The 21,185-nt window shown below is 41.8% G+C and overlaps 1 protein-coding gene across 5 annotated transcripts in view; it reads right to left on the bottom strand.

Moving 5' to 3' along the window:
- The window catches only part of SNTG1 (syntrophin gamma 1), a 1,229,644-nt gene that overhangs the window by 704,747 nt on the left and 503,712 nt on the right, over positions 1-21,185 (bottom strand). The window lies entirely within an intron of this gene.

The raw sequence follows: 21,185 nt of genomic DNA, 5'->3' as shown, positions 1-21,185 counted from the left end.
TGCAAAAAGATAAGAGGTAAGTGCCAATACTGGATGAAAATCATATATATAGAAAAGCACCACGAAACCAAAGTAATTAAAAATTACAAAATATCTTCAAAGTTTTAGTGAAGAGTGGTTAGAATAATGAAAACAGTTGCTTATGCATTAGACTTTTCAAGTAAAGTAGCAGCAGAACTCATTAGTTTAATTGCTCCGCATATAAAACAGTATTATTTTCACATCGAAACAGTATAGCACTGTACACCCTCCCTACAAAGCAGCCAGAGGAATAAAACATGATAAAATGTAAAAATATATCATTTATTGACATTTTCACAAATTTCACAAATAAGCTATTACATTTTATTATATTTTTTAGCAAATCTTCATCTTAACTAATAGGAACAAACAGAAATGCCAAGACCCATCAAAAACATCTTGCTTCTGAGTGCAGAGAGCTAAATGCCTTGTGAAAATAATTGTACTTTAGGGAAATAAATTGATTAAGTGAAAGCTAAGCTTCATCTTACCAAAGTATAAAACTTAATGAAAGCACAAATGAGGATATCACCCTTTAAAATATCTGAGGGAATTCACTACCCCTTTTCAGTGCAGTGAGTTAGTACTGGCCATTTAAAAGCAAATCACAGTGAGAATTGCAAACATCAATTTAAAAAAAAAAAATTATATAATTTATGTAAATGTAAAAGAAGATGAAATTAAAGAGTTATTACATTAATGGCTGTGATGGCTACAAGTTATAAATTGTATATAAAAATAGGTAATAAAAGCACTACTGAGTATGACAGACAAGTAATTGGCATTCACATAATCGATACATCAAGGTGCTGGTGGAATGTAATGTAGAACCCCTGGTACATACTGTATATAAAGTAATTCACTGCACATTCTTGTTTCAAAGATGCAAGGAATTTATTCCATGTGTAAATCTAAATATTCAGCAGCATGTGATAAGATAATAAAGGTGTAGGCAGATATATGATATAGATATAATGTTTCGACCCCTCCTGCAAGGGTAGAGAAGAGGTGCTCCAGCACCAAAATCTAGTGTGTCAACCCAAGAGGAGTTGAAATGTCATATCTATATTGCATATCTCCCTGCACCTTTGACGTCTTTTCATATGTCTGCTGTATATTTACGCTTGGAATTAATTTGTTGCATCTTTATATCAAGAGAGTGAGAGTGAATTACTTTGTCTATGAGTATAACAGACAGGCAGGTAATACCTCCAGAATTCATTAAAAGAATAAGGGTCTTCCAATCCTTAATCCCTTTTTTTATCATGTGGTCATCCATCAGGATATAAATGAAATACAACTAAAACTAATACCCTTCTAGTTAACACATCTCAATTCCAACTGATCTACCTTCGTATCAACTTCAAATTTCCCCCACTCTACAAAGAAATATGCTGCATTTTGATGAGCTGAATGTCTCTTCCCCCTCCCTGTTTGGACTCTTTACCGATTTGAGACTCTACCCATACCTGTTCCTCTCTGAGATTTTCATATAGGCAGGAAAATGCCATAGAATCCCAACGTCAACCCCGTTGGCTGACAAAAATACAGGAGGCCTATTGGCTTCTGAATTCTCACAGTGCACACTGCATTCTGTTAGGATTCTCTCATGCTGGCAGTATATATACATGCGGTCATGTACTGACTAGACATGTGTGGCCTCAGTCAATGAATATGAACTGAGCGAGGCCGGGCACGTCTAGTCAGAATGTGGTCAGAGGGTATACTAATCACATACTTGTGCTGACATGACCGTCCATCAGCAAGGTAGAATCCTAAAAGTGTGCAGTGCATTAGTTGTGAGAACGCAGAAGCTGCGATGTCAGGATTCAACTCTGCAGGTTCCAGCAGTCATCACATACACACTTCACTCATATGCGACTTTCATACTTATGGTCCTGTGACAACGAGCTTCTCTTCCTGCTTCTCTCAGTTGAATTGAACATTGAGAGCATTAGAGAGAGGAGCTCGTGGGTGCATGACTAAGTGTGCAAATCGCATATGTCATTGGTGGGGAGGTGCCAAACTGAATTCTTGCCCCAAGTGCCAGAAAACCTAGATACACCTCTGTCCTGGACCATCATTGGGGCAAGATGGTGCTAATTCCTTTCATCTCTGGCTTTGAAACAGGGTTGCGCCTGGTATTCCCATATACCTTCAAGGTGAATACACTACCATATGCCCTTTCTGTTAGCCCTTGCGCTTCTTTCCCTGCACATGACATGACAGCTGATTCAATAAGCTGTCATATGCCTTTAAAAGCCGACAGTGGATAAGAGCTCCGCTTGAGTCTGTTATCCAGTTGAATCCCACTGTCAATCTCTGAGGGATTTAAAATGTACCAGCCAGAAACGTATCACAAATCCCACCCATCAATGCAGCTGTCACATGCTCGGGGACCATCAATGTGTTTTCATGACAGCTGGGGTCTGGCGTCATAGGAGATCGTGATTTTAGCAAACATAGCAATGTTGATGCACTGCTCTGTACAGCACAGGCATTTGATAGCTGCATCGAGTCTCCTAAGGGCACTATTATCAAAATTAAAAAGTAAACAAATAAGTTATTAAAAATATGAAAAAATAAATATTATAACAAAATACACATATTTGGTATGTATGAGTTCAGAACCGTCCGATCTATCAAAATATAAAGTAAATAAGGATTATTAAGCGGTGTAACAATAAAAAAATCTAAACTCCAAAACTGTTTTTTTTTGGCCACCCCAACATTGCAATAACAGGCGATCAAAACATTGTATCCACCACAAAAAGGTATGAATAAAACATCAGCACGGGGTGCAAAAAAATAAGCCATCACTCAGACCAACATTTTGAAAAGTGAAAATGCTATGGATTTTGTAAAATGGTGAGAAACGCAAAAAAAAAAAAAAAAAATCATACAAATTTCCAATTTTTTTTCACCACTTAAATAAAAAATAAACTATACATATTTAGTATCTGTGTACTCATAGTGGCTGGTGGAATCATATTGTCAGGTCAGTTTTCCAATATAGCGAACATGATAAATAAAAACCTAAAAGATAAATTAAACTTTTTTCGCACTTGGAATTTTTTTTTTCTGTTTTCCATTACGCTATATGGTAAAATCAAAGGTGTCATTCAAAAGTACAACTCATCCCCCAGAAACAAGACGTCAAACAGCTATATTGGCTGAAAAATATAAAACTTATGGCTTCTGGAAGAAGGGGAAGAAAAAAAAACAAAAATGAAAAAAAAAAAAAAGGAAAACAGCCATGGTGTGAAGGGGTTGAGGATTACTGCACTAATGAGTGCCCTGCCTTTTTTCTTATTCTCAGTTCTGGCTACAAGTGGTCAGTGCCAAGAGATGTACAGCCTGTTTAGCTGTACCTGACCTTCTGTAACCAGTGCATAAAACAGAACCTATCAACACCAAGACTATACAAAAAAGTGTCCTAGAAACCAGTTCATGCATTATGCAATTAAAAGTCTTTATTATACAGGGTGGGCCATTTATATGGATACAGTTAAATAAAATGGGAAAGGTTGGTGATATCAACTTTCTGTTTTTTGGGAGGGGGAAACATTTTCATGACGGTTGGTGACCATGGCAGCCATTTTGAAGTCAGCCATTTTTGATCCAACTTTATTTTTTCAATGGGAAGAGGGTCATGTGACACATCAAACTTATTGAGAATTTCACAAGAAAAACAATGGTGTGCTTGGTTTTAATACAGCTTTATTCTTTCATGAGTTATTTACAAGTATATGACCACTTATAAAATGTGTTCAAAGTGCTTCCCATTGTGTTGGATTGTCAATGCAACCCTCTTCTCCCACTCTTGACACACTGCAGAAAAAATGCTAGCACAGGCTTCCATGTATCTGTTCTTTCAGATGCTGCACATCTTGTACCTTTACAGCATAGACAATTTCCTTCAGAGGACCCCAAAGATAAAAGTCTAAGGGGGTCAGATCGGGAGACCTTGGTGGCCATTCAATTGGCCCACAACTACCAATCCACTTTCCCGGAAACTGTTCAAGTAGGAATGCTCGGACCTGACACTCAAGATGGTGCACCACCATATTATGGGTGTCAGGTCTGAGCATTTCTACATGAACAGTTTCCAGGAAAGTGGATTTTATTTAGGTGTATCCATATAAATTGCCCACCCTGTACATCTATATTGCCTGGTCTTCAGTGTGTGAGTTACACATGCCATTAATTTTTTTTACAAAGTCGCAAGGCTAGTCTACAGAATGTGTGTAGCTATGTCTGGTACTGAAACACATACCATTTTTGGCACATATAGGTAAATGAACTAAATTGCAGTGCCTAATATAGTATGTAGTAACAAATCCAGAAAGAATTCTTAACCTTCCTGATTGCAATGCAACAGTTGGGCTCATATTTCTGCCCCCCATCCCCAATACAGATGAATCTACCCTATGACAGTCAATACCTGTCGATTTTAGAATGCAAAATAGACATTACTTTAGCCCACATTTTCTCTTTCATCCTCCTTATTCACCACCTTACTTGTGCTCTCTGTTCTGCTAATAATCTAACACTAACGTCATCCATAATCCAATCATCCCTCTACTGTCTTCAACACTTTTCTTGTACTGCACCAACTCTCTGGAATGTACTAGCCCAGGTATGTTAAATCCCGGTGTCCACAATTTTAAGTGTGCCCTAAAACCACATCTGTTTAGTCAGCCCTTGCCCATCACATCAAAATCTATCTTGTCTCTTTTTCTCCATCTTTTAACAGTTTCCTACACATTCCATTAACGCAATAGCATTCAAAAAATGAATACACACAAATATAAGCTGGTGGTAGGCTCATGCAGCATTACTTGTACTACCCTTTCAATGGAAAAAGATGGCTGGACCATACAAAACAAGTATATTTTACCTTTTATTTCACCCCAATTTTTCAGGGTCTTCACACATGTAGATTGAATTGGTGTATAATGTGTTACACTCTTGTTCAATGTCTGATGTTGTTTCTACAGTCATAAATGTAAAGTCCTATGGAACATGTTGGTGCTCTTTAAAAACAGAATATTATTAATACTAGCTATTGTAAGGTTGTTGGCCACATTGCTCCTCGGGATGCATTAATTCCACACAAATCATACATAGAGGCTGATTCATTGAGAATGGCGGACGCCTCTTAATGAACTTGACGCATCTTCTCAATGCCATTCAAGGAATAATGCTAGGATGCTAGAAATGATACTCCAGTCTAGGACTAGACTATATTAGCATGCCTGGCATAAAAAAAAAGCATTACTTTTGCAGAATTTGACAGCTATGCATAGCCACACCCCACCACACCATGGCTCCTCCTCAGCTCAGCTGAAAAATAACATTTTTGTGCTCTTCGGCATCGCACAAGCATTTTTGAAGACATTCAAAAGAATTTTGCACCAATTTTCTGGGAATAAAAGCTTTGATGCATCACTCACATAATGTTTTCCGTAAGATTCATACAGATTCTGATTGAAACAACTCAGGCACGTACAATCTGATGTTGTGTTATGGAGGTGTTTTGTTGGAATTATTTATTTTAGGAAAGAATACCTTCGTAACTCAAACCCATATGAAAGAACCATAAAGAGATGTAAAAAGTTCCTTCCCCTCTAATGTAATGAAAAGGAACAAAAAAAACTTCTATTCTATAAATATTCTCCAACTTAACAACAATTTTGTTTGTCATGTAACCTTAAGTGTATTTTCTACAAACCCACTACCCAAACTAAGTTACAATCTACATCCATTTACAAATGTAACAATTCAATTATTCTAACACCATTGAAAATTAGATAGATTTGATCCATTAAACTTTATTGCTCCTACCTTAGAAACATCACTAAAGCTAAATTGCAGTTGAAAACGAAAGACTTTCTATAATTAAGTGTATCATTCTCAGCATGTATGGCAGAAAATACCTTGGGAAGTACATAATACAATGCACATAATGAACAATATCAACTGAGAGGCAATTTCATTTTTGAAGAGTTGTTTCAAATAGTAAAGCATTTGTCCAAAAGAATATAATATATACATTGATTGATTCATGAAGAGCTCACCATGGAACAAGTATTAGCAGGATTTCTGTGTCAAATAGAACTTCTATAGAATAATGCCATTGTATGGGTCTTCTAAACAAGAAACATGATGCAAGCAACTAGAAACAAAGCTTTCACCTAACTGAAAAAAACCCTGCACCATCCTTGATGTATTCTAGGCATTACCATGATGCTGTCCAATAAAATATTATAATGTGGTACCATGTTAGCCAGAAAAATTGATGCAAATAGTTTTATGCTTAAAAGGTGAAAAAAAAAATGTAAACCTGCTTGAAGAATCCAATGTGCCCTCTGTGCTCTGCAAACTTGTAAATGCAATCTTTCTGGTTAGCCAAAAACGTATCACTCTAAGAATACTTTTGTCATTTTTGTGCATAAAAGTATTTATATGATGCTGACAAAATTCTTATAGTTACTTTGGACAACTATTGTTGAAAAGTGGAAAACAATGTGATTAGATGCTATAGTGCTGTGAAAATGGAAAACCAGTGAATCATTTTGAAAACCAAAAATGTCTACTTAACCCCTTTCTGACATTAGATGTACTATCCCGTCGAGGTGGGGTGGGCCCGTATGACCACCGACGGGATAGTATGTCATATGCGATCGGCAGCGCTCAGGGGGGGAGCGCCGCCGATCGCGGCCGGATGTCAGCTGCTTATCGCAGCTGACATCCGGCACTATGTGCCAGGAGTGGTCACGGACCACCCCCGGCACAAAAACCCCCGGCACACCGCGATCAAAGATGATCGCGATGTGCCGGCGGTATAGGGAAGCTTCCCGCAGGGAGGGGGCTCCCTGCGGGCTTCCCTGAGCCCCCCACAGCAACGCGATGTGATCGCATTGTTGCGAGGGTCTTACCTCCCTCCCTGCCTGCTCCAGGCCCGGATCCAAGATGGCCGCGGATCCGGGTTCTGCAGGGAGGGAGGTGGCTTCACAGCACTGTATTAGTGCCTGCAGCACTGTAAGTCAGATCAGTGATCTGACAGAGTGCTATGCAAACTGTCAGATCATTGATCTGTGATGTCCCCCACTGGGACAAAAGAAAAAAGAAAAAAAATTTTTTTCCAAATGTGTAAAAAAAAAAAAAAAAACCTAAATAATGAAAAGAAAATATATATTTTCCCATAAATACATTTCTTCATCTAAATAAAAAACCCGACCTATAAAAACTGGCCCACTAGTTAACCCCTTCAGTAAACACAGTAAGAAAAAAAAAAAAAAAACGAGTCAAAAAACAACGCTTTATTACCATACCGCCGAACAAAAAGTGGAATAACACGCGATCAAATAGACAGATATAAATAACCATGGAACCGCTGAAAACGTCATCTTGTCCCGCAAAAAACGAGCCACCATACAGCATCATTAGCAAAAAAATATAAAAGTTATAGTCCTGAGAATAAAGCGATGCAAAAATAATTATTTTTTCTGTAAAATCGTTTTTATCGTATAAAAGCGCCAAAACATAAAAAATGATATAAATGAGGTGTCGCTGTAATCGTACTGACCCGAAGAATAAAACTGCTTTATCAATTTTACCAAACGCGGAACGGTATAAACGCCTCCCCCAAAAGAAATTCATGAATAGATGGTTTTTAGTCATTCTTCCTCACAAAAATCGGAATAAAAAGCGATCAAAAAATGTCACGTGCCCGAAAATGTTACCAATAAAAATGTCAACTCATCCCGCAAAAATCAAGACCTGACATGACTCTGTGAACCAAAATATGGAAAAATTATAGCTCTCAAAATGTGGTAACACAAAAAATATTTTTTGCAATAAAAAGCGTCTTTCAGTAAGTGACGGCTGCTAATCATAAAAATCCGCTAAAAAACTCGCTGTAAAAGTAAATCAAACCCCCCTTCATCACTCCCTTAGTTAGGGAAAAATTAAAATAATGTATTTATTTCCATTTTCCCATTAGGGCTAGGGTTAGGGCTAGGGTTAGGGTTAGGGCTAGGGTTAGGGCTAGGGTTAGGGTTAGGGCTAGGGTTAGGGTTAGGGTTAGGGCTAAAGTTAGGGCTAGGGTTAGGGCTAGGGTTAGGGTTAGGGCTAAGGTTAGGGTTAGGGCTAGGGTTGGGGCTACAGTTAGGGTTGGGGCTAAAATTAGGGTTAGGGTTTAGATTACATTTACAGTTGGGAATAGGGTTGGGATTAGGGATAGGGGTGTGTCAGAGTTAGAGGTGTGGTTATGGTTACCATTGGAATTAGGGTTAGGGGTGTGTTTGGATTAGGGTTTCAGTTATAATTGGGGGGGTTCCACTGTTTAAGCACATCAGGGGCTCTCCAAACACGACATGGCGTCCGATCTCAATTCCAGCCAATTCTGCGTTGAAAAAGTAAAACAGTGCTCCTTCCCTTCCGAGCTCTCCCGTGTGCCCAAACAGGGGTTTACCCCAACATATGGGGTATCAGCGTACTCAGGACAAATAGGACAACAACTTTTGGGTCCAATTTCTCCTGTTACCCTTGGGAAAATACGAAACTGGGGGCTAAAAAAAAATTTTTGTGGGAAAACAAAAAGATTTTTTTATTTTCACAGCTCTGCGTTATAAACTGTAGTGAAACACTTGGGGGTTCAAAGTTCTCACAACACATCTAGATGAGTTCCCTGGGGGGTCTAGTTTCCAATATGGGGTCACTTGTGGGGGGTTTCTACTGTGTAGGTACATTAGGGGCTCTGCAAATGCAATGTGACGCCTGCAGACTATTCCATCTAAGTCTGCATTCCAAATGGCACTCCTTCCCTTCCGAGCCCTCCCATGCGCCCAAACAGTGGTTCCCCCCACATATGGGGTATCAGCGTACTCAGGACAAATTGGACAACAATTTTGGGGTCGAATTTCTCCTCTTACCGTCGGGAAAATACAAAACTGGGGGCTAAAAAATAATTTTAGGGGGAAAGTTGTTTTTTTTTAATTTTCACGGCTTTTTCCGTTACAAACTGTAGTGAAACACTTGGGGGTTTAAAGCTCTAACAACACATCTAGATGAGTTCCTTAGGTTGTCTAGTTTCCAAAATGGTGTCACTTGTGGGGGGTTTCTACTGTTTAGGTACATTAGGGGCTCTGCAAACGCAATGTGACACCTGCAGACCATTCCATCTAAGTCTGCATTCCAAATGGAGCTCCTTCCCTTCCGAGCCCTCCCATGCGCCCAAACAGTGGTTCCCCCCCCCACTTATGGGGTATTGGCGCACTCAGGACAAATTGGACAACAAATTTTGGGGTCCAATTTCTCCTGTTACCCTCGGGAAAATACAAAACTGGGGGCTAAAAAATAATTTTTGTGGGAAAAAATTTTTGTTTTATTTTTACGGCTCTGCATTATAAACTTCTGTGAAGCCCTTGGTGGGTCAAAGCACTCAAAACACATCTAGATAAGTTCCTTAGGGGGTCTACTTTCCAAAATGGTGTCACTTGTGGGGGGTTTCAATGTTTAGGCACACCAGTCGCTCTCTAAACGCAACATGGCGTCCCATGTCAATTCCTGTCAATTTTGCATTGAAAAGTCAAACGGCGCTCCTTCCCTTCCGAGCTCTCCCATGCGCCCAAACAGTGGTTTACTCCCACATATGGGGTATCAGTGCACTCAGGACAAATTGTACAACAACTTTTGGGGTCCAATTTCTTCTCTTACCCTTGGGAAAATAAAAAATTTGCAGGCAAAAAGATAATTTTTGTGAAAAAAAAGGATTTTTTATTTTTACGGTTCTGCATTATAAACTTCTGTGAAGCACTTGGTGGGTCAAAGTGCTCACCACACCTCTAGATAAGTTCCTTAGGGGGTCTACTTTCCAAAATGGTGTCACTTGTGGGGGGTTTCAATGTTTAGGCACATCAGTGGCTCTCCAAACGCAACATGGCATCCCATCTCAATTCCTGTCAATTTTGCATTGAAAAGTCAAATGGCGCTCTTTCGCTGCCGAGCTCTGTCACGCACCCAAACAGTGGTTTACCCCCACATATGGGGTATTGGCGTACTCAGGACAAACTGTACAACAACTTTTGGGGTCCATTTTCTCCTGTTACCCTTGGTAAAAAAAAACAAATTGGAGCTGAAGTAAATTTTTTGCGAAAAAAAGTTAAATGTTCATTTTTATTTAAACATTCCAAAAATTCCTGTGAAGCACCAGAAGGGTTAATAAACTTCTTGAATATGGTTTTGAACACCATGACGGGTGCAGTTTTTAGAATGGTGTCACACTTGGGTATTTCCTATCATATAGACCCCTCAAAATGATTTCAAATGAGATGTGGTCCCTAAAAAAAAAATGGTGTTGTAAAAATGAGAAATTGCTGGTCAACTTTTAACCCTTATAACTCCCTAACAAAAAAAAAATTTTGGTTCCAAAATTGTGCTGATGTAAAGTAGACATGTGGGAAATGTTACTTATTAAGTATTTTGTGTGACATATCTCTGTGATTTAATTGCATAAAAATTCAAAGTTGGAAAATTGCAAAATTTTCATAATTTTCGCCAAATTTCCGTTTTTTTTTTCACAAATTACCGCAGGTACTATCAAAGAATTTTTACCACTATCATAAAGAACAATATGTCATGAGAAAACAACGTCAGAATCACTGGGATCCGTTGAAGCATTCCAGAGTTATAACCTCATAAAGGGACAGTGGTCAGAATTGTAAAAATTGGCCCGGTCATTAATGTGCAAACCACTCTTGGGGGTAAAGGGGTTAAAACATGAAAATAATTAAAATGGAAGAAAAATAAGAAAGTACAAAAAATGCTTAAATAACAAAGCCAGAAAAAGTTTTTTGAAGCTGGAAATCACTTTTTGTGTTTAGGACAGGAGCTTTCTCAGATCTATTTATGGTGTATCTACTATCTATGTGCAAGTTCTTAGGCTTTGTTACACATGCAGAAAGCAAGGGGGAGAACAACTTGAGATCATGATTAATTACACAGGAGTTGCATAAAATTACAAAAGAAAGCTTCTTATTTCCAGGGAGATAATCACACCTCTCTGTAGGTTATAGCTGGCATCTTTTACTTCAATGTTGTGGAGCTTCTGTACCAAGCACATCCTATGGAAAGATGTGTTACTGTTGTTGGAAAATATTACCTGTATTTTTCTAATCTTATTTAATTACTTTTTAATTAATTCTATGTGTTAAGATTATATACTTATGATTAAAGCAATCTGTCAACATGATTTTTCTAAGTAAACTAAAGACACTGTCAGACACTGTTATACTGATTAAAATGATTCCTTGGTTCATGAAATCGTCTTGTAATTGTTTAATCTTTATTTGTATTTTTTAGTTAATGGGATTCTCGTGCTCTGGGTGGGGCTGTGGGATGGGGGCTTTATGTGGCATTCTGTTCACATTTTCATTCTTATGGGCTTATGACAGGTCACTGATCCTTAACCTATTACTTGCCAAATTAGCAATTTTCATATGAATCAGAAACATAATTTGCTAAATTTTTTCAAGTATGGATTTTTCAGAAAAGGGCGTCCCAATATTCAATCCACTCACTGACTGCTCCAATTCCTCCATTTGCAGCTACTGAATGTCAAGCATAGGCCATTTTTATACCTCCCTAAATGGGCTGACTCCCCCACAGGGCCATGGTCACCACTTGGCGCAAGCACCCGTGCGAATGCCGTTTGCCTGTACAGGTGGATGTGCCCACTCTTGGGCGACGGCACTGGCACAGGGTCCCTTATAGTACAATGAAGTGTCTCTGACGGTGGTGGTGCACAACAAACATCAGACACACCGTCGTAATATGAGGGGCCCTGTGCCAGTACCCCAGCCACTTTCTGCCACTTAGACTGTGTTGTTATATACACTGGGCCTGAGTTTTGTGTCAGTCTCCCCCCAAAAAAGGAGTTTCAAATTCTCACAAAGTGGATCTACTGCAGTCCTGTTAGTTTGGTGTATGTCAGCCAGCCACTTTCTGCCACTTAGATTGCATTGTTATATACACTGGGCCTGAGTTTTGGGTCAGTCTCACCCAAAAAAAGGGAGTTTCAAATTCTCAACAAGTTTATATACACCTTCCACCTTGTTTTACAGTACCATATAGCGGTTGTTATTTTGGTTAGATTTTCCAAAAAATGAGGAAGTCTCGTGGAAGAGGCCATGGGCAGTGGTTGCCAGCTGGTACTGATGGTGGTGGTGGTGCATCTGGTGGTAGTGGCAAAAACATAATAGCACCTAAGGCTGGAGGTGTAGAGCCAGTGTCATCGTCTGGCTACACAAGGCCTTAAAGGCTCCCTTTTCTGGGAGTAGGAAATTGGCTTTTAAAGCCGGAGCAGCAGGAAAAAGTTTTGATTTCATTGCTGACTCAGCCTCTAGCTCTTTCGCCTCCTCTTCAGAAAGTTCCAAATATAAAAGCAGCGAGTCGTCAGTGGATGCTCCCGGTCAGGAACAAGACGTTTCATTGTGTCCTTCACCCAAACCAAAAGTGAAAAAATGCATCAGGCAACACTACAGGTTACTCCATGGAGTTCTTTACACATACCGTGCCTGGGTTAGAACGGGAAATTGTTAACTGCCCATTACAAGATGAATCGGACATGGAATGCACTGATGCACAGCCACAGCTAGATTATAATGCTTTTCCATTGACTCAGATTGCTACATTGCCCTCGCAGTGTACTGAGCCAGAATCTGACCCTGATGAGACTATGGTGCCCCGTCCCAAACGCTATAGCACCTTACACGGTGACACAGAGGAAGGTGCACATGACATTGAAGAGGAGGTGATAGATGACCTAGTTGTTGACCCAGATTGGCAGCCATTGGGGGAAGAGGGTGCAACTACCAGTAGCTCTGAAGCAGAGGAGGATGATCCGCAGCAGCCATCTACATCAGAACAGCTGTCATCTGGAATGCCCGTATCTGGCCAAAAACGTTTGTCAAAAACAAAAACAGTTTTAGGATAGCGTGGCCATCCGGTGAAAGTAGCACAGTGTGCAATGCCTGAAAAGGTAATCCATAGTAGGAAGAGTGCAGTGTGGGAATTTTTTAACCAAGATCCGAATGATCAGTCAAAAGTTATCTGTAAGAAATCCTCAAAGACTTTTAGCAGAGGAAAGAATCTTCAAAATTTAAATACAACGTGCATGCTTAGACATTTACCAGCATGCACTTGCAAGCCTGGACAAACTACCAATCGTCCCATACCGTTGGTGCACCCGTTCAGAATAAAGGTAGTCATCAACGCTACATTGCTTCCCTCACTGTAAGCCCACCGGTTAGGACTCCACCAGCAGCAAGTGTGGAGGTATCGTCGCAAGGCCAAAGCAGTCAGGGAATCACAAGGTTATTGGTAGGAAACATAACCCCGGAGGAAACAGAGTACAAATACCAAATTAACCAAAGGTAAAAGTCAATTTTATTTAACATATATAAATTTGTTATTTACAAAATATTGCCACAAATATAAAACATGCTCAGCTAAAGAAACATTTGGCACCAGACCTGTGTGACCGCACACACCTGCTCACTATCAAAGATACAATGCTTAGTGCATATCTGTACTAATTAATGGGATCCAGAGTCCCCCTAGGAACAAGGGGAGGGGGGATCTTTTCACCTCCTTACTCCCACCATCTCTAGTCTCACATATCCTAATAGTCACTACTATAAGCCTGTTATCCTAGGTACGACCCCTTACCCATGTAGCAGATGCAGCGTGATCACACAGTACAGTGGGGCTGAAAAAATCCCCCCTCCCCTTGTTCCTAGGGGGACTCTGGATCCCATTAATTAGTACAGATATGCACTAAGCATTGTATCTTTGATAGTGAGCAGGTGTGTGCGGTCACACAGGTCTGGTGCCAAATGTTTCTTTAGCTGAGCATGTTTTATATTTGTGGCAATATTTTGTAAATAACAAATTTATATATGTTAAATAAAATTGACTTTTACCTTTGGTTAATTTGGGATTTGTACTCTGTTTCCTCTGGGGTTATGGTATCTTGATAGTGGAGTGTCCTATGTAAATTTAATGGACCCTATATGTGGGGTTTCTCCACATGGAGACGACCCAATATAGGGGAGCAAGTGTTGTTCATTATGGGATTTAATTATACTATTGGTAGGAAACACTCTATGTAGGCCAACATCGAGAAAACCATCACCAACCCTCTCTCAATCCGCCATATCCACCACCACCACTACCGCTAGTTCCACCATATGCACCTCTCCATTCCAGCTCACCCTACAAGAGACTCTCATTAGGAAAAGAAAGTACTCATCCTCTCATCCGTGTACACAGAGTTTGAACGCCCATATTGCTAGACTAATCTCATTAGAGATGATGCCCTACCGGTTGGTTGAAAGCAAAGCTTTCAAAGTCCTGATGGCCTAAGCAGTACCACGCTATGACCTACCCAGTTGACACTTCTTTGCGAGAAAAGCCATCCCAGCCCTCCACCAGCATGTCAAAGACCGCATTGTCCATGCACTGAGAATATTGGTCAGTAGAAAGGTGCACCTCACAACAGATGCATGGACCAGTAGGCATGGCCAGGGACGTTACGTGTCCATCACGGCACACTGGGTTAATGTGGTGGATGCAGGGTCCACAGGGGACAACCATAGTGGGACATTTCTGCCTAGCACACAGTCTACGAAACAGTTGGCTGTAGGCATTCGCCACCCTCCTCCTCCTCCTCCAGAAGCGAAAGCTCATCCACAGAGCGCAGTTGCACGACCACTCCATCCGCTGCTGCCAGTGTTGCACACCAGGTGTCCCATTATCGAACAATAAGCGTCAGAAGGCTGTGTTAGAAATGAAGTGGTTGGGCGACAACAGACACACCGCGGAAGTACTGGCCGAGTACTTGCAGCAACAAACTCAGTCATGGCAGGGCAGTGTACATCTTGAGGCAGGCAAGGTAGTCAGTGATAACAGAAGGAATTTTTTGGCTGCCATAGCCCTTTCAGAACTTAAACACATACCTTGCCTGGCTCACACCTTGAACCTGGTGGTGCAGTGCTTCCTCAAAAATTATCTGGAGTTACCAGCCCTGCTCCTGAAGGTGCGAAGACTTTGCTCGCACATCCGCCGGTCGCCCGTACACTACAGCCATATGCTGAACCATCAGCGATCGCTGAATCTTCCACAGCACCACCTAATAATCAATGTTGCAACAAGATGGAACTCCACATTGCACATGGTTGAGAGGGTGTGCGAACAGAGGCGTGCTGTGATTAATTTGTGGGAGGATACACATACACGGGCAGGCAGTTGGATGGCAGACATGGAGTTGTCTGGTGTGCAGTGGTCGAAGCTCCAAGACCTCTGTCAAGTCCTTCAGTGTTTTGAGGAATGCACATGGCTGGTTAGTGCAAATGACGCCATCATAAGCATGAGCATCCCACTAATGCGTCTGCTGATGCAAAGTTTGACGCACATTAAGGAGCTGGCGTCTGCAGCCGAGGAGGATGGAAGCCTTGATGACAGTCAGCCATTGTCGGCTCAGGGAACTCTCCTGGATGAGGTTGTGGATGAAGAGGAGGAGGAGGAGGATGATGGGGATGAATATCTATGGGAGGAGGATGCTTCTCAGGGGGCAATATAATCTGATGGCATTGCAAGGTCAGGTACAGGGTTTTTGTGGGACACAAGTGATGTTGATTTGCAAGAAAGTGCTCATCAACCCAGCACAAGCAGTGAATTGACACCTGGAACATTGGCCCACATGGCTGAGTATGCCTTGCGTATTCTAAAAAGGGACCACGGCATTATCAAAATGATGACCGATAACGATTACTGGTTGGCCTGCGTCCTGGATCCACGATATAAAGAAAATTACAAAATATCATGCCACATGAGAACCTTGAGCAAATATTGGCTACCAAACAAGCAACTCTTGTGGACCGTTTGGTTCAGGCATTACCAGCACACAGCGGCGGTGATGGTTCTCACACGAGCCGTAGGGGGCAACATGGCAGAGGTGTTAGAGGTGCACAAATCCGAAGTGGCATTGGACAGAGGGGTTTTATGACCAGGTTGTGGAGTGATTTCGCAATGACCGCTAACACAACAGGTACTGCTGCATCGATTCAAAGTGACAGGAGACAGCATTTGTCCAGTATGGTTACCAACTACTTTTCCTCCCTTATTGATGTTCTCCCTCACAGGTCATTCCCCTTTGATTACTGCGCATCTAAAATAGACACCTGGCCTGAATTGGCAGAATATGCATTACAGGAGCTCGCTTGCCCTGCTTCTAGTGTGCTATCAGAAAGAGTCTTCAGTAGTGTTGAGCGATACCGTCTGATATTTGAAAGTATCGGTATCGGATGGTATCGGCCGATATCCGAAAAATATCGGATATCGCCGATACCGATATCCGATACCAATACAAGTCAATGGGACACAAATATCGGAAGGTATTCCTCTATGGTTCCCAGGGTCTGAAGGAGAGGAAACTCTCCTTCAGACCATGGGATCCATATTCATGTGTAAAATAAAGAATAAAAATAAAAAATATTGATATACTTACACTTGGACGCGCCCTGGTTGTCACCGCTGCAACCGCCATGATTCTCTTCCTAAGAATGAGCGCGTTAAGGACCTTCGATGACGTCGCGGCTTGTGATTGGTCGCGGTAGCGTCACGTGACCGCTAACGTGACCAATCACAAGCCGCGACGTCATCGAAGGTCCTTAACGCGCTCATTCTTAGGAACTTTGTTAGATGTTGCAGCGATATAGACAATGAGCCAATTGCTGCAGCGTCGCTGTTTAGGTCGCTATGAGACGTCAAACACGTCAACAGCAGAACGATGCAGGAGCGATCCAGTGACCTACTTATCGTTCTCGCTGGTTGTTAGCTCCATGAAAAAACATTGCAGGCATCGTTTCTTTTGCTGTCAAACATGACGAATCACGCCGACCCAACGACCAAATAAATTTCCGGACTTCTAGTAACGACCAGAGATGTCACAGCGGGATCCTGAGCGCTGCTACGTGTCAAACACAACGAGATCGCAATCCAGGACGCTGCAACGTCACGGATTGTTGTCGTTCTCGTTGGAAAGTTGCTCAGTGTGAAGTTACCTTTAGCCCTTAAGATTGGCGTGTACTGTTCCAGACTTAATGAATCATCCCATAAAAGGGATAACTTTGGAACAGTTTTTTACATTTTAACCCCTTAGTGACAGAGCCAATTTGGTACTTAACCCCTCTGTGACCTTAGACGTACTATCCCGTCGAGGTGCCCTGGGCTTATCTGACCCTGGACGGGATAGTACGTCATAGCCGATCGGCCGCGCTCACGGGGGGAGCGCGGCCGATCGCGGCCGGGTGTCAGCTGCTTATCGCAGCTGACATCCGGCACTATGTGCCAGGAGCGGTCACGGACCGCCCCCGGCACATTAACCCCTGGCACACCGCGATCAAAGATGATCGCGATGTGCCGGCGGTGCAGGGAAGCACCGCGCAGGGAGGGGGCTCCCTGCGGGCTTCCCTGAGCCCCCCGCAGCAACGCGATGTGATCGCGTTGCTGCGAGGGTCTCCTCACCTCCCTCCCTGCTCGAGCCCCGGATCCAAGATGGCCGCGGATCCGGGTCCTGCAGGGAGGGAGGTGGCTTCACAGAGCCTGCTCAGAGCAGGCACTGTGAAGGCTGCAGCGCTGCATGTCAGATCAGTGATCTGACAGAGTGCTGTGCAAACTGTCAGATCACTGATCTGTGATGTCCCCCCCTGGGACAAAGTAAAAAAGTAAAAAAAAAAATTTCCAAATGTGTAAAAAAAATAAAAAAAAATATTCCAAAATAATGAAAAAAAAAAAATATATATTATTCCCATAAATACATTTCTTCATCTAAATAAAAAAAAAAAAAACAATAAAAGTACACATATTTAGTATCGCCGCGTCCGTAACGACCCGACCTATAAAACTGTCCCACTAGTTAACCCCTTCAGTAAACACCGTAAGAAAAAAAAAAAAAAAACGAGGCAAAAAACAACGCTTTATTATCATACCACCGAACAAAAAGTGGAATAACACGCGATCAAAAGGACAGATATAAATAACCATGGTACCGCTGAAAGCATCATATTGTCCCGCAAAAAAAGAGCCGCCATACAGCATCATCAGCAAAAAAATAAAAAAGTTATAGTCCTGAGAATAAAGCGATGCAAAAATAATTATTTTTTCTGTAAAATAGTTTTTATCGTATAAAAGCACCAAACCATAAAAAAATGATATAAATGAGGTATCGCTGTAATCGTACTGACCCGAAGAATAAAACTGATTTATCAATTTTACCAAACGCGGAACGGTATAAACGCCTCCCCCAATAGAAATTCATGAATAGCTGGCTTTTGGTCATTCTTCCTCACAAAAATCGGAATAAAAAGCGATAAAAAAATGTCACATGCCCAAAAATGTTTTCAATAAAAACGTCAACTCGTCCCGCAAAAAACAAGACCTCACATGACTCTGTGGACCAAAATATGGAAAAATTATAGCTCTCAAAATGTGGTATTGCAAAAAATATTTTTTGCAATAAAAAGGGTCTTTCAGTGTGTCACGGCTGCCAATCATAAAAATCCGCTAAAAAACTCGCTATAAAAGTAAATCAAACCCCCCTTCATCACCCCCTTAGTTAGGGAAAAATAAAAAAAAATGTATTTATTTCCATTTTCCCATTAGGGCTAGGGTTAGGGCTAGGATTAGGGTTAGGGTTAGGGCTAGGGTTAGGGCTAGGGTTAGGGCTAGGGCTAGGGTTAGGGCTAGGGTTAGGGCTAGGGCTAGGGTTAGGGTTAGGGCTAGGGTTAGGGTTAGGGCTAGGGTTAAGGTTAGGGTTAGGGCTAGGGTTAGGGCTTGGGCTAGGGTTAGGGCTAGGGTTAGGGCTAGGGTTAGGGCTAGGGTTAGGGTTAGGGTTAGGGCTAGGGTTAGGGCTAGGGTTAGGGTTAGGGCTAGGGTTAGGGTTAGGGCTAGGGTTAGGGCTAGGGTTAGGGTTAGGGTTGGGGCTACAGTTAGGGTTGGGGCTAAAGTTAGGGTTAGGGTTTAGATTACATTTACAGTTGGGAATAGGGTTGGGATTAGGGTTAGGGGTGTGTCAGGGTTAGAGGTGTGGTTAGGGTTACCGTTGGAATTAGGGTTAGGGGTGTGTTTAGATTAGGGTTTCAGTTATAATTGGGGGGTTTCCACTGTTTCGGCACATCAGGGGCTCTCCAAACACGACATGGCGTCCGATCTCAATTCCAGCCAATTCTGCGTTGAAAAAGTAAAACAGTGCTCCTTCCCTTCCGAGCTCTCCTGTGTGCCCAAACAGGGGTTTACCCCAATATATGGGGTATCAGCGTACTCAGGACAAATTGGACAACAACTTTTGTGGACCAATTTCTCCTGTTACCCTTGGGAAAATACAAAACTGGGGGCTAAAAAATAATTTTTGTGGGAAAACAAAAAGATTTTTTATTTTCAAGGCTCTGCGTTATAAACTGTAGTGAAACACTTGGGGGTTCAAAGTTCTCACAACACATCTAGATAAGTTCATTGAGGGGTCTAGTTTCCAATATGGGGTCACTTGTGGGGGGTTTCTACTGTTTAGGTACATTAGGGGCTCTGCAAACGCAATGTGACGCCTGCAGACCAATCCATCTAAGTCTGCATTCCAAATGATGCTCTTTCCCTTCCGAGCCCTTCCATGCGCCCAAACGGTGGTTCCCCCCCACATATCGGGTATCAGCGTACTCAGGACAAATTGGACAACAACATTTAGGGTCCAATTTCTCCTGCTAACCTTGGAAAAATACAAAACTGGGGGCTAAAATATAATTTTTGTGGAAAAAAAAATATTTTTTATTTGCATGGCTCTGCGTTATAAACTGTAGTGAAATACTTGGGGGTTCAAAGCTCTCACAACACATCAAGATGAGTTCCTTAGGGGGTCTACTTTCCAAAATGGTGTCACTTGTGGGGGGTTTCTACTGTTTAGGTACATTAGGGGCTCTGCAAACGCAATGTGACGCCTGCAGACCATTCCATCTAAGTCTGCATTCCAAATGGCGCTCCTTCCCTTCCGAACCCTCCCATGCGCCCAAACGGTGGTTCCCCCCCACATATGGGGTATCGGCGTACTCAGGACAAATTGGACAACAACTTTTGGGGTCCAATTTCTCCTGTTACCCTAGGGAAAATACAAAACTGGGGGCTAAAATATAATTTTTGTGGGAAAAAAATTTTGTTTTATTTTTATGGCTCTGCATTATAAACTTCTGTGAAGCCCTTGGTGGGTCAAAGTGCTCACCACACATCCAGATAAGTTCCTTAGGGGGTCTACTTTCCAAAATGGTGTCACTTGTGGGGGGTTTCAATGTTTAGGCACATCAGTGGCTCTCCAAACGCAACATGGCGTCCCATCTCAATTCCTGTCAATTTTGCATTGAAAAGTCAAACGGCGCTCCTTCCCTTCCGAGCTCTCCCATGCGCCCAAACAGTGGTTTACTGCCACATATGGGGTATCAGCGTACTCGGGACAAATTGGACAACAACTTTTGAGGTCCAATTTCTTCTCTTACCCTTGGAAAAATAAAAAATTGGGGGCAAAAATATAATTTTTGTGAAAAAATATGATTTTTTATTTTTACGGTTCTGCATTATAAACTTCTGTGAAGCACTTGGTGGGTCAAAGTGCTCACCACACCTCTAGATAAGTTCCTTAGGGGGTCTACTTTCCAAAATGGTGTCACTTGTGGGGGGTTTCAATGTTTAGGCACATCAGTGGCTCTCCAAACGCAACATGGCGTCCCATCTCAATTTCTGTCAATTTTGCATTGAAAAGTCAAACTGCGCTCCTTCCCTTCCGAGCTCTCCCATGCGCCCAAACAGTGGTTTACTGCCACATATGGGGTATCAGCGTACTCAGGACAAATTGGACAAGAACTTTTGAAGTCCAATTTCTTCTCTTACCCTTGGAAAAATAAAAAATTGGGGGCAAAAATATAATTTTTGTGAAAAAATATGATTTTTTATTTTTACGGTTCTGCATTATAAACTTCTGTGAAGCACTTGGTGGGTCAAAGTGCTCACCACACATCCAGATAAGTTCCTTAGGGGGTCTACTTTCCAAAATGGTGTCA

The sequence above is a fragment of the Ranitomeya imitator genome, chromosome 6, assembly GCF_032444005.1.
Source record: "Ranitomeya imitator isolate aRanImi1 chromosome 6, aRanImi1.pri, whole genome shotgun sequence".
In the NCBI taxonomy this organism is placed as follows: domain Eukaryota; kingdom Metazoa; phylum Chordata; class Amphibia; order Anura; family Dendrobatidae; genus Ranitomeya; species Ranitomeya imitator.
Note: the sequence above shows the minus strand (reverse complement) of the source record. Positions and strands in the feature narration are given on the sequence as shown.